Raw genomic sequence first — 13,906 nt, 5'->3', positions numbered from 1 at the left:
ACCTCCAATGCCAGAAGTAGTATTCTAGGGTACACCAGTTTCTGGAGAACTTAGGCAGAAGGGTCCCTTGCCCTCGTATCCTACTCTTGAGCTCCCCGTCTGCAGCTAGTTTGGCACTTTCTGGACAGAAGCTAATCTAAAGGGGCCCTTGTGCTGATCCAGCATGGCTCTTCCTTTGTCCAGATGTGGGACTGCAGATCACATCAGCCCTAGCAAGCGTAGCCATGATGGGGTTGCAGTCTGGTAACACGTTCCCTGGCAAGGCTGGACTTGACAAGGCTGGACTTGTTGCTTTGCAGCACAGAACTTAAGGTATGCTGGCCTGAGCTATTCTAAGCCGTGACAGCTATCCAAATCTGGGTGCCAGGAATTACAGGGGAAAAAATACACTGCTCTTCAACTCAAATATGTTTAAAATAAATACATGGTTTGAGAGAAGAAGAAATGCAGCCGCATATGTGGATGGTTTAAATTGACTTGCTGTATTAACTTCCACAGCAGTGAAAGATGGGCTCACGGACGGTTTTTCTGCTCTGCCGAGGCAAGCTGGCCCACAGCTGTTTGTGCGAGTGCCCATGGAAAACGTGTTTTCCATGGAGCATGCCACCTTGAACCACTTTACTTCACAAAATCCAAAGGATTTGTTACATCAGGGTTTTCAAAACATTTTTTTGCCAGAAGTGTTAATGTGTGTCATTAAAGCTGCCAAGCCGTGCACTGAGCACCGAGACCCTCGCTGGAGTTTATAGAATCTGACATAAGAATGTTAAAGAAAACAGAGCCGCGATATGGAGAGTGACAGCTGATTATTTATTTTTACATATTTTTCAAAGTATCAATAAATCCATTTGAGACTTCATGACTTGAGAGGTTGTAAGAGCGGTAGAGAACGTGAATTATAATTAAGCCCCATTCGCTTTCAACACACGCGCACAAAAGCATTGCAACGGTGGATGCTCAGAGAATGAACTTTGAGCTATCAAATGAAGTTCAGTTACCTGGAGGGGGAAAACATTGTAATACGAGTTATTATTTAAGGTTTGCAGAAACAAACAGATCTCAGCGTCTGAGATCAAGGCCAGATTTTGGGCAGCTACCTGGGGCCTTTGATGGAGGGGGTGGCAAGGTCAACTCTCTGCCCAACCACTGTAACCTAAACTAGAGCTGAGCACAAACAGCCTCTCAAAATTGGTCACCTTCTTTGTGGGCAGGATAACTGGGTGGGACTAGCTGACTGCGTTTCTTCAAGGGGGGGCGGATAGTTCTTGGACTCTTTCTGGACAGAGCTCATCTTTGGCAGTGGCAGTAGCTACCTTCAACTCAATATCTGCTCTGTTGAGCTCAGAGGACCGATCTGACTCGGTCTCGTCACTCGTAGTGCCATTTGGTATAAGGCAAAATTGGCAACACACACGGGCTGCCCCCCTGGCCTTTCTTGGGGCCCCCACCTCTTCCTCTGCTGTGTCGGAATGCTCCCCATGCAAATAGATCCTACTCCATAGGAACCAAATTCCACCATATACCTTGACCAAGCTAAATTCTTCGGAAATCTTTATTATTGCCAGATGAAAGCAATTTCATGTTTTTTTTTTCCTTTAAAGGGTTATAGCACAAATCCTCTGAAAATTCATTCATTAAATGCAGGGCTTCCCTCCCCGCTTTGTTTTCAGCAACATCCTCACAGCAATTACTTAATAATTATAAATCAGTGTGTGTGTGTGTGCCTATGTGTGTTTTATGGAATGCACTGCAAACACAATTTTGCAATCAAGCCTTGGATGCACGTTTTTGTAAGTACGTCTATCTGGAGGTCATGGTTCAAATCAATATCATCCCTTAAAATGTGTTGCTGTCTTAATGGTTAAATAGCATGGTTAGCTGCCCCCCCCCATGCATGCAGATACACACACTGATGCTTTGCTCACAATTAATAACTTGTTTGGGATGCACCTGTTGCCAGCGTTTAATTTCTGTTTAGCACATTTCATGGAAAATATGGCCATGTGTCAGAGTATAGTTCTTGCTTGATGTTGCATATAATTCTTATAATATTCTGAACGGCATGTGCTAATTATTTAGTACAATAGCTCATCTTATGGAGCTGTAGACTGGGAAAAGAAGGGTAGTAATTACCTGGAATGAGGATGTCTTTTTTGTTGTTGTTGAGCCCAAAGTGTGGGAGGGGGGGAATCCAAAGCAAAAGAGCATTCCCTTCAAGAGCATTCAACAGATGCTGAAAGAGTTAAGTTTTTGACAAGTTTATTATTCGCAAGTCTGGAATCTCTGGCTTCAAGGTAGTGGTTTTGTAAAATGCATGGTAATTATGAAATACTTGCCCTGATTTTATACACGCACACACACACACACACACACACAAAGAAATTTCCTATTCTAACAAATTTTCTTTTCTAAACCGACTTTCCTGGAGCCTTTTCTGCAGACCGTTTCTTCAGCCTCACATTTAACATTTGTCTGCATGTTCCAGAGATTTCTAATTTAGCTTGACTTGTCTGGCTTGACCTGCAGTGGAGGTCGGGGGGGGGGGGGCGGAAGCAACAATGGGTCTAGCAAGAAGATCAAAATAAAGGAGGGTTTCACACACTCACACACACACACACACACAAATAGTGATTGAAGAGGCATAAAGGGGGATTCTAATTTACATCAGAATGGCTGCTTTCATTTTCTTGTCAAAACTCAAGGAGGTGTGACCTTGACAAAATACTTTGGGGAAAAAAAAGAGGAAATTTTGTCTGGAGCCAATCTTTTTGCAAAGAGGAAACTGGAACTTTAGTCAGAGCAGGAATCCAAAAATAACTGGCTCAGCTGTAATGGCTAGACCAGATGAAGTCCTCAAAAGTGGCACGTGCCAGAGCAAAGCAGTGATGTCTGCCCTTCGTATCAGACAGTGAAGAAGGATCTCCTTTCTCTTGATTGACAGAGGACTATAAATTAGTACAGAACGTTTTCTCCCACATTTTTGCAACCATTCTCATTCAATTTTCCTTGGAAAAAATAATTTGGAAAAGGATTTCAAAGGCACAAATAACATTTCCAGGGAGGTCTTACAGGTTGGGTTTTGCATTCTTGTTCTTACCTTTTTTATCAGGAGGCCAAGGAAGAAGCACGAGTCTCCTGCCTTTTATTATACAAATATCTTTCTGGCAGTTTTGGGTTCCCACATTTAAGGACATATAAAAGCCATGCTGTACCAAGCAAAAGCATCTAGTCTGGCTCTTGGTACACACGGCGGCAGCGCAGCTGCCCAGAGGATCCCTCAAGCAGGATGAGCCCAAGAATTCCTCCTGCCCAAGCTCCTCAGCAACCGATGTGTGTAGGCAGGCCACTTCTGGTCAAGGAGGCCACACATAGCCAGAACGGCTAGTAGCTACTCCATCATGAATCTTTCAATTCCCAAATTGTTCCTTTTACATGCGCTAGAAGTCCCAGCAATCAGTTTCATGACCCTGAGTGTTATGAGTGTTATGGGAGCAAGAGAAAAATGTCTTCTTCTCCACTCTCCCCACACCATGCGTACTTTTGTAACACCACCGTCCTGTCTCCCCTTACTCCCTTGTCCTAGCCGCTCCTCACAAAGGGATTGCTCCAGCCTCCTGATCGTTTTGGTTGCCCTTCTCCGTATGTTTTCCAAGGCATCATGAGGTAATTCCTCCTTCAGGGTTTCTATGTGCAATAGAAAGAACAAGCACACAGAGCAGGGGACAGACAGAGAGGGAGAGACAGATGGAGGGAGAGAGGGAGGGCGAGTCATTCAGTCAGTCAGTCAGTCAGTCTGTTTGTCTGTCTGTCTGTCTGTCTTTGGCAGCCCCTCTGTGAACATGTACATTCAAAATTACCAGCATTGCGGTGGATCCAAAACAGGTCAATACAGTTTCCATTTGCAACACTTCGAAAAACTTGAAAAAGCCTTAAAGCTGAGCTATACCTGTGAGATCTGTCTGTAGGAAACTGTCAGGAATTTCTCTTTTTGCCGCCTGCCAGGGGTCATCCACTGGCCATCGACTGTACTAAAGCTTGGAGTGTTCCATGATGAGGGAGACCAAAGACAGATTCTGTTATAGGACGCGAGTTTATGGGGTGATGAGATCAGTCACTTGTCTGTGAGAAAGACTGTGTGCATTTCAAAACTGTGCACACAACGGATTGTGCATGTGGAAAACAATGGATGAAAATGCCCACAAATTCTCATTCAAAAACAGAAAGCCAAACCTGATGCAGCCACACTGTGGAATGAGTCCTGAGGCAGAATTCAGGAAACTCTGGTGAGCTTGTGTGCTGTTGATTCATGCATCCATTTAATCAAAGTTGCACTGGATGAGCAGAGGGAGAAGGGCATTTGGACAGACCTCATAAAACTGGTCTGCAGAGCTGTTGAATAAAAAGGGCTGGTCTCCAGGTATTGTTCATGATCCCCTAAGAAAGGTTGGTACCTTTCAGCTTCCCATGAATTTGATTACCTTCCTCTATCTCACATGGAGAAACATATTCACTTGACGAGGGAGAATATTTTACATAGTTTTTTTAAGTTATGTGCCAACAATATAAGATTGCATCTTTTTAATATTATTTTAAAAAAACATACACAACCCAAAATATCTGATTCTAAACAGCCAGGCTCTGTTCCAAGTAGCCTTTACTATTTACATGAATGCCAAAGTAATGTCTGTATCATTTTCTTTTAAGGAGAGGATGTGGGGGGTGGGGTTAAATAATGGAGAAATGTAACAAGTTTTCTAATCACACACAAAAAATATTTATTTGTGAGTCTTCAGAAGACATATCAGCACTTTCCATAATTACAAAATGAGGTTAAGTGTTAACCAATTTTAAATCTGTCAAAATATTTTAAGGGGAATGATAAATCTACTTTGTGAATTATTTATTTGGTTTATTCATGGAGAAAGCAATCCCATGGCCTCTAAAGAGTGTCTGAAGAGCCACTGAATACTTTGGATTTCCAGTCTGAGGTCAGGGACAGAGTGAACCAATGATCGCTCCACTCTCCTCTTTGGAGCCAGGCAAAGAGCTTGGTAAAGACAGGAGGAGGAGGAGGAGGAAGAGGAGGAGAAACAAAACAAGGGGAAAAAGAGATACTTAGGAGGGCAGGAAAGTAGATGCCGGGGCATGGGCTCCCCAGTCTCCTCTCCCTCCAAGAAGTCCCATCTAGCAGAAAAGGAGGGCATGAGACAGTGGCAAATCTGCATCTGATAAGTGTAAGTCTCCAAGTAAGTCTGGATGCTTCTGACCATCACAATAGGATTGTGTCCTTAGCGTGAAACTCAACTTTCACCTGCAACACAGATCACAGATCTCATTCTTTAAACATGCTGTAAAGCAAATAATTTGCCACAAGAAATAACTTCTATAGGAATAGTAGATTCAATTTTGATTGCCACAATACATTTGTATTGTGAAAAAACCCTCACAGACCAGTCGATGCAATTGCTATAAGTTGCAGATGTAGTCTAAACTTTTCCTTTAGTGCAGTTGCCTTTATCTAGAATGTTTGGTTAAGAGAGAAAGGAAAGGAATACATATATTCATTCTTAAGAGAGAAAGAATATATTTGTTATGTGTCAAGTCATCTCCGACTTCTGGCAATCCTATGAATGAAAGCTCTCCAAACTGTCCTGCCTTTCACAGTCCTACTCAGCTCTTGTAAGCTCAAGGCTGTGTCTTGCTTTATATTCCCCTCAATAGAAGAATACATTTAGTGGGGATATTGGAAAGAATTGGATTGCAGTAGGAAAGCTTCTCTCTCTCTCTCTCTCTCTCTCCATCATAATACTAAAACCTGGGACCATGCAATGGAACTGAATGGTGGGAGACCGAGGACAGGTAACGCAAGGCACATCGTTGGACAATGAACTCTGGGACTGGCTACCACAAGGTGCAGCAATGGCCATCACTCGATGCCCTTCAGGGCTGACCCTCCCATGTGGCAGAGTGGGACAAAAGATCCCGGGGAGTCAGGGCTGTCCTTCCCAAGAGGCAGGGTGGATCCCCCCACCTCAGGTAGTGGAGTGGGAGAACACTGGCGCATGCTTTGCCCTGCCAGCAGGGTGGCTCCTCGGTGCTGCATCACTGGACTGAGGCAGCAGCACCAGCAGAGCCTGAGTCCGACTTGGTAGGAGGCTGCATTTGAAGTCCCTACCATGGGGCGATTGTTGATGAAATCAGAGATTTATACATTCCTCCTAGTCCCTTGGACATGATCCTTGAGCATGTATCCTAATTTTTATTCCTCCCTTCCTCCAAGGGCTGGTCAAGAGGTAGCACATATGGTGTACCCTCTCCTTTTCCCTCTCTGGAAAATCACGATGTGTAATGTTTTCCCCTTCTCAGTTTCTGAACAGTGCATTCTTTTCCTGTTTGAGAATTTGCCTTCTTGGGCTTCTTGGTGATCTCCAGCAAATAAAATGTCACAGATGCTTTTGCTTCAAAGCATGGCACCAAGTACTGAACGTAGCAACAGTGCTCTTCAGAAAGATTGATTTGTTCCCCTGCACCTTGGACATTACACTTAGAACCGAGAAGTGAGCATGCTAAGCCAGACATAAGAAATTCCACTGTGAGAATAACCCTCAAGGACTTTCATGAGTCCATAAACCTGGACATATGCAGGGCTAAGGAGAAGACTATGTTGATTCCCAACTGAAGATCCCTTCACACATGAAGGAAGGGTTGAAGCACCATCAAGAGCAGTGGACCAAGCTGCAGATTCCACCCATGTGGCCACATGACTTCGCCCTGCCCTGTCCCATATACAAATACAGTGTCTGCATGAGTATCTGAAGAGAGAAGCCTAGAGATTCAGAGACCCGTATGTATGCGGCCATGTCAGTAGATGATTATGCCTTGTGCATGGACATGGCCTTTGGGGAAGCCATGTAATCCTGGGGGTGAGGCCAGTGGCATGGTCCCTCCCAGCCGAAGAAGTATGCATGACCAGCTAAAGCCTCCAGCTCCCAAGGGCCATTAAGTCTAGCTCCACCATGAGCTGTCGCCATGTGCGTTCTGGTAAGATTCCCAGGCGTGCATGAGAAGCTGACCATCTTGGTGGGACTGACAGCTCTGAGACTGAGGATGATGGGGAGCTGGCTGGCCTAGGCAGAGCTGATAGCTCGAACTCTGATAACAGAACTGTTGCTGTAATGGGCAGGCCTCCACCTGCAGACCCAGTTTCTCAGTACCCATCTGTGCCTGCTCAAGACAAGATTATTTCAAGGACAGCCATGAGACCCAGTCTACCCACCTGTGGGAATGAAGATGAAGAACAGCAACATCCTGAGGGAGGGGATTTGAAGATGGGCAGCCTCTCAGATGAAGAACTCCAGCCTCCTAAGGAGATGGACCCAAAGGTCTGTTGTCACAGCCACAGGGTGGACCAACTGAGGGCTCAGAGTGAAGCACACAGGTGTGTCCAGTTCCACAGCACCCTTCCTTCCAGAGAAAGGCCCAGACGGGTTCATAAGCACAGCTTTGGGTAAAGGGGGCCAGACAGGGTTCAACATCTTACTTTGTACATCCTCAGACTCTTGTGTATGCTACAAGACTTCTATGTACAGTACTGAATCTGCCTTGGTCGCCCTGTACGATGACCTGTGCAGGGAGAGGGACAGGGGGAGTGCGTCCCTGTTGGTTCTCCTGGACCTCTCAGTGGCTTTCAATACCATCGACCATGGTATCCTTCTGGATAGGCTAGCGGAATTGGGGGTCGGAGGCACTGCCTTGCAGTGGTTCCGCTCCTATCTCAATGGCCGATTCCAGAAGGTGATGCTGGGGGACTATGGGTCTGCGCCATGGCAGTTATGCCATGGAGTACCGCAGGGATCCATTTTGTCCTCTCTGCTATTCAACCTCTACATGAAACCGCTGGGAGAGGTTATTAGGAGGTGTGGGCTGCAGAATCATCAGTACGCTGATGATACCCAGCTCTACCTCTCATTTTCTACCAATCCAGGTGAGGCAGTGGCTGTGCTGAACCAGTGCCTGGCCGAGGTAATGCGCTAGATGAGGGCCAATAAACTGAATCTCTATCGAGACAAGACGGAGGTCCTGTTGGTAGGCGGATCGGGCTTGGGGGAAGGGGAACTTGACCTTGTCCTGAATGGGGTTGCACTCCCTCTTAGGGACAAGGTCCACAGCTTGGGAGTGCTCCTCGACCCAGAGCTTTCACTTGAAACTCAGGTGACAGCAGTGGTGAGCAGCGCTTTCTTTCAGCTTCGGCTGATCCATCAGCTGCATCCCTACCTGGAGAACGACTGCCTGGTGACAGTGACACACGCGTTGGTAACTTCCTGATTAGACTTCTGCAATGCTCCCTACATGGGGCTGCCCTTGAAGACGGCCAGGATACTTCAATTGGTGCAAAATAGAGCTGCCAGGCTGCTGATGGGGACTGGGCGTTATGTTCACACGACTCCAGTCCTCTGTCAACTCCATTGAAGTCCGGGCCCAATTCAAGGTGCTGGTTATAAAGCCCTTAGTGGCTTGGGTCCTGGTTACCTAAAGGAGCGCTTATGCCCATATGTGCCCTCCCGCCCCTTGAGATCAGCAGCAGAGGCCTTTCTCCGGGAACCCTCCGTGAAGGATATTAGGAGGGTAACTACCCAGAGGAGGGCTTTCTCTGCGGTGGCACCCCATCTATGGAATGCGCTCCCCAGAGAGGTCCGCCTGGCGCCGTCGTTATTTGTTTTTCGGCACCAGGCCAAGACCTTTTTATCTGAATGGCATTTTAATTGTTAGCTTATTTATTGATTTTATATCTTTGGCCAGGGTGTTTCCAATTATATTGTTTTTATATGATTATATGTATTTATTTATTGTTGTAAGCTACCCCAAGGCTTCAGCGAATGGGGCGGCATAGAAGTTTACTTACTAAATAAATAAATAAGAGGTGCTGGAGAGTCTGTCTTGCTGGGGAAGGAACAGTTACCTCACAGCACTGGCTTCCAGTCCAACCAGAATCCACCACTGCAGCCTGGATCCTAAGTGAACCAGAGATTCCCCTCTCTGTACATCCAGAGACTGCTGATTACACCACGCTGAGATCCTGCCCTACATGGCGCAAAATAGTTAATTGCTTGGCTTAGGTAGCCTTTGGCACGACTTCAGGCAAACAGATTTAAGAATCCACACACCAGCCTCAATGTACATCCAGAGAGATGTGAATGCATGGATTAAAGAAAGCCAGCTTTCCATCAAATGCTTTCTAAAATATATTTTTTGTGCTTTCTTTGTCTCCAAGTTCTCTCTGTTGCACTGTTGTGGTTTGTACATATCATTGAAATATTCTCTGTGTTATCATAGCTGTTTAGTAAGTTTTCTCCTCAAAATGGTCCAACCTGTTCAGGGTGGATTCCCTCCGCCTTTTCTTTTAAAGACATCTTAATTAGTCTAATCCTGACTGGTCTTTTTCCAATGTTCCTTTTGGCGCAGTTGGATTTCAATTAACATTCTGCTTTAGTGCTGCAAATGCCCCTGCTCAATATTTTTTTAAGGAAAAATGTGCTATTTTGGATGCCATTTCTCTCCTCTTTTTTCCCTTCAAAAATTATTCAGTTGAAAAAAAGCCTTCAGAATTACAAGCAGCATTGTCAATTGGCGCTGTTTAAATTTGTCCAGAAACAGCAGTTTTCTGAGGGCCTTTTTCTTTTTCTCACAGAGATGTTTGGTACGTTATCTGACCACTCTCAGGACTGCATCCATCATCTTTAGTAGCCCAGTGCTAAAGCATCTAGTCCTCATTTTTCAGTCCAGTTCACAAAGATAGCCTTCTGCATGGAATATTAGGCCAGTGTTATACACTCACCAACATCCAGGTCAGTACCATATGCCACAAACAGAAAATACGCAATCGTTGACATAGTTGTGAGATAACGGAATGCTTGGGAGTTTTCCGCTTGTCCTTTGTGAGAAGTAGGCATGGTGGATTATGTGGGCTTTGGGTCTGATCAAACAAAGCTATTCTTCAAGGTTCAATTTGGATGCCAGGAAGCACTTCCTGACAGTCAGGACCCCGAGGGTGTGGGATGGGCTTCCACCGGAGGTGGTCGAGGCCCCATCAGTGCGGGTGTTCAGGGATAGGCTGGACATGCACCTGGTGGGCATGTCGTGACCAGAGCTGGCTGGAGCCGGGGGTCAGACTAGATGGGCTGGGAGGCCCCTTCTGACTCGCTCCGTTTCTATGTTTCTGTTCTTATGCAGCCAAGTATTCACCTTGTGCAGCCATTCCTCCAGCACAAGCGAGGGGTAAAACAGTGGTGCTGCAACAGCACATATGCAAGCCGCACCTCCAACTTCCTTCTTCCCACACGGAGCACCAAGCTCCAAAGGTTGGGGGTGGCATCCCTTGCCTTTGCCTGAGCCCAGGTTTTATGGCACCGACCATTCTCCCCCTCGAGCTCACAGTCATGAGAACGTTCACCATGCAGGTACTGTCAGGATCTGAACCCTGGAAAACTTGCATCTCCCTGACTTTTCCTCTAGCCCGACTTATCCATGCCAAGATCTCCATCATTCCTGATCCTGGTGTTTCAGCCATAGACTCCTGACACCTATGCCCTGAACCTGACATGGAACGACTCTCCAACACTATCTTTGAAAGAGCAGTTTTGTGTTTCAGAGCACAGATCCCACCTTATTTATCCATTTATTTATTTAGAACTTTCTAGAACTTTCTAGAACTTACCAAAGTCTCAGGATGGTTTAACAACACAAACTGTAAAATAAAACATAGCATCCTAAAAATTCAACTAACACTAACACCCTGATTTTAAAAATCAGATCTTAAAACATTGGGAAAATAAAAAGGTTTTGGCCTGCTGCCGAAAAGAATAAAGTGACAGTGCCAGGCAATCCTCTCTGGGGAGTGAATTCCACAATCGGGGCACCACTGCAGATAAGGCCACTCTCTGGGTAGTCACCCTCCTAATCTCCTTCAGGGAGGGCACCCAGAGAAGGGTGTCTCTTAAGGGGCGGGCAGGCACATATGGAGGGACACGCTCCTTCAGGTAACCAGGCGCTCCACTTTGCACTCAGATTTCGGGGCCGGTTAGCTTTCCTTTAACCTCACCAGTACATCTCCTGGGAAATGAGAGCTGTTGGCAAGCCGTTGTCAGCATGCATGTGACAACCCCTGCATGGGTGCTGCATCACTGTTCCCAAATTCCAAATGTTCCCACTGACCCAAAACATTTCGGGAAGTCTGGCTTGTCCAGGGATCACAGTGGCAGCGCTGAAGCTGTGACTGGCTGGCTTGATGCCTGGACTATTTTAGCACTGCTGTCCCTGGAAGCCTGCCTGAAAGGGAGAGCTTGCTGGCTGCAAGGGTGCCACCACTGGGGGACCCAAGTGGCACTGGGTCAAGCAGGCAGGTATGAGCCCCATCAATTGCTCTGATGTGCTGGATGCTTTGACCAAACCTGTGCCAGCTCTACACCTGTTTAGCTTCAGCTTTCACCACCATTGTCTTCATTTGTATGCTGCTTTTCCACATCAGTGGGCCCAGAGAAATTAGCGACTCGGAGGACAGCGGTGCAAATGCATACATTTCCATACATCAGGGCAGTAAACGGTTTGGTACTGATTCATGTCAAAACAGAGCATAAACAACCTAAACAAACCATTCATTTCAAAAATACTAACGTTACAACACTTTGAATTCAGCACAGAATAGTAAGATTATAACTTTTAAAATGCATGACAAAATAAGTGATTGCAGTCATTAACATTCAATATCAACTGAAACGATTCATCAGTAGTTAGAATGAGCAATGTTTGCTGCAGAGGAAATGCAGGAGAATTGGGAAATCTTCACAAATTGCACTGGGGATCAGGAACAGGGCAAATGTGAACCCGCATGGTACAATTTCCAAATACTTTGAGCAGGCACTCGCTCATGCTCCCATTTGGATCATTGACTGAGGCCAAGCCTGCACATTTGCTAACTGAAAAGGAAATTCTCATGCTTCCCCAGTTGGAATATACAGTATATGTCCGAGTCAGCTACACGACAACCTCTGGTGGAGTCAGGAATTAATAAATACTATAACCAGCAGTGAATCCCTAAAAAATGCCAAATAGCAAATCGATCTCTTCCAGCCTGCAGCATATGGTCTCACACAGCCCCCACAACTCCATCCATTGTGTCACTTGGGAGCAGTTCTTAGAGGTCCTTAGAGTAGGTCTGCTTGTGGTAGCTTTTGAGAAGTATTTGCTCCCTGTGAAAACCAGGTGTTTCCAATTTCCTCAGAGTCAGACTTGCCTTTCCACAGATGCCAACAGTGGGCACTTGTACGGATTCTTATAGATGCCAACAGCAACAGAGGCAGGTCCAGGTTTTTAATGGCTAGCCTTACTCCTGTGTTCTTGTGCTAATCAGTATTAGAGAATTAAATGTTCCCAGACCATTCATGTTAGCAAAATCATGGAATCACAGAATAGTAGAGTTGGAAGGGGCCATGAAGGCCATTGAGTCCAACCCCCTGATGTTGCAGGACACCACATTACATCATCCCATTCAGATGGCTGTCCAGTTTCTCCTTGAATGTCTCTAGTGTGGGAGAGCCCACCACCTCGCTAGGCAGTCTGTTCCACTGTTGTATTGCTCGGACAGTGAGGAAGCTTTTCCTGATATCTAACCTAAATATCGGCTGTAAGCCGTCCTGAGGCTTTTTGCGAATAGGACAGCATATAAATATTTTAAATAAATAAATAAATCTGGGCTGTTGCAGCTTGACTGAATTATTCCATGTCCTGCAAGAAGACAATTTCTGCCTTCTGTTAGTTCTACAGGAGACCACACAACAGTTGAGCATGTACAACTCACAAGAAAGTGCATCAGTTGGAAATATGTCCAAAGTAGTTGGTGGTTACCTGCGTCCAGGTTCCCAGACTCCCCACAGCTGGTGCCTTCCCGAATTTTTGGACTTCCCACCAGCCCCAAACAGCACAGTCAATAGCCACGAGTGCTATGAAGTGTAGTCTGAAGCATTCCGAAGACTCCAGTTTGGGGAAGGCTGCAAGATACTCTGCCCTCTTACCTCTCCTGTTCCTTCAGCTTTGATTCCAGTTAATGTGGAATCTACATACATTCATTACAGATGTTATTCTAGTTAATATGGAAGTGACTCAAAATTATGCTGTCTTAGGAGACAATGCTCAAAATGAGATGTTTACCCACTCTACATGGGGAACATGCCAATCCATATGCCGCTCTATATTTTTAAAAGAAATTAAATTAGTGGTTCTAGCAGGTATGGGTGGAACTCATCGTTGGTAATGGTAAGGAAAAAAGAACTGAGTGGGATCTTCCTTTGAGCATAATTCTTCAGAACATTAAATGAGATGAACAAAAGAGAAATGAAACACAAGGCTCTGCCATGCTACTGTGACATTCCGTGTCAATGCAGAATTTCAACTACAATTAAGAGTCTTCTAAAAATTATAAGGGTAGGAAGCAAAGCTCCAGGACAAACATCTGTGGCTACAAATGACTAACAGCTTTGTGCAAAACAGAAAAAATCTTTATGGAAAAAAAGAAAAAAGAATAAGATCTAACTGCCCCATGGATCATATGGTAGTAAGGTCAAAGCAGTGCAGAGGTTAAGAGCACTTAATGTTAGACACCCTCCAGCCCATCATCCTTCCCAGTCTTTTCCATATTCATAGCAAATTTTCATCCATATGCATGAAACACACCTTTGACATTCAGAGGGGATTTGACTACTTTAACTCTTACCCAGTGCTCTGATACCTTTTCCCTTTCTTTTTTCCTTTGGTGAACATTAAGAAGGACATTGCATTAAGGTCTCCATTACCAATGGTAAGTTTGGGACGAACCCTTCCAGAATCTACCCCTCCAGCATCCACGGACTTCCTC

Source organism: Varanus komodoensis, unplaced genomic scaffold (assembly GCF_004798865.1).
Source record: "Varanus komodoensis strain SLA01 unplaced genomic scaffold, ASM479886v1 scaffold3, whole genome shotgun sequence".
Lineage (NCBI taxonomy): Eukaryota > Metazoa > Chordata > Lepidosauria > Squamata > Varanidae > Varanus > Varanus komodoensis.
Note: the sequence above shows the minus strand (reverse complement) of the source record.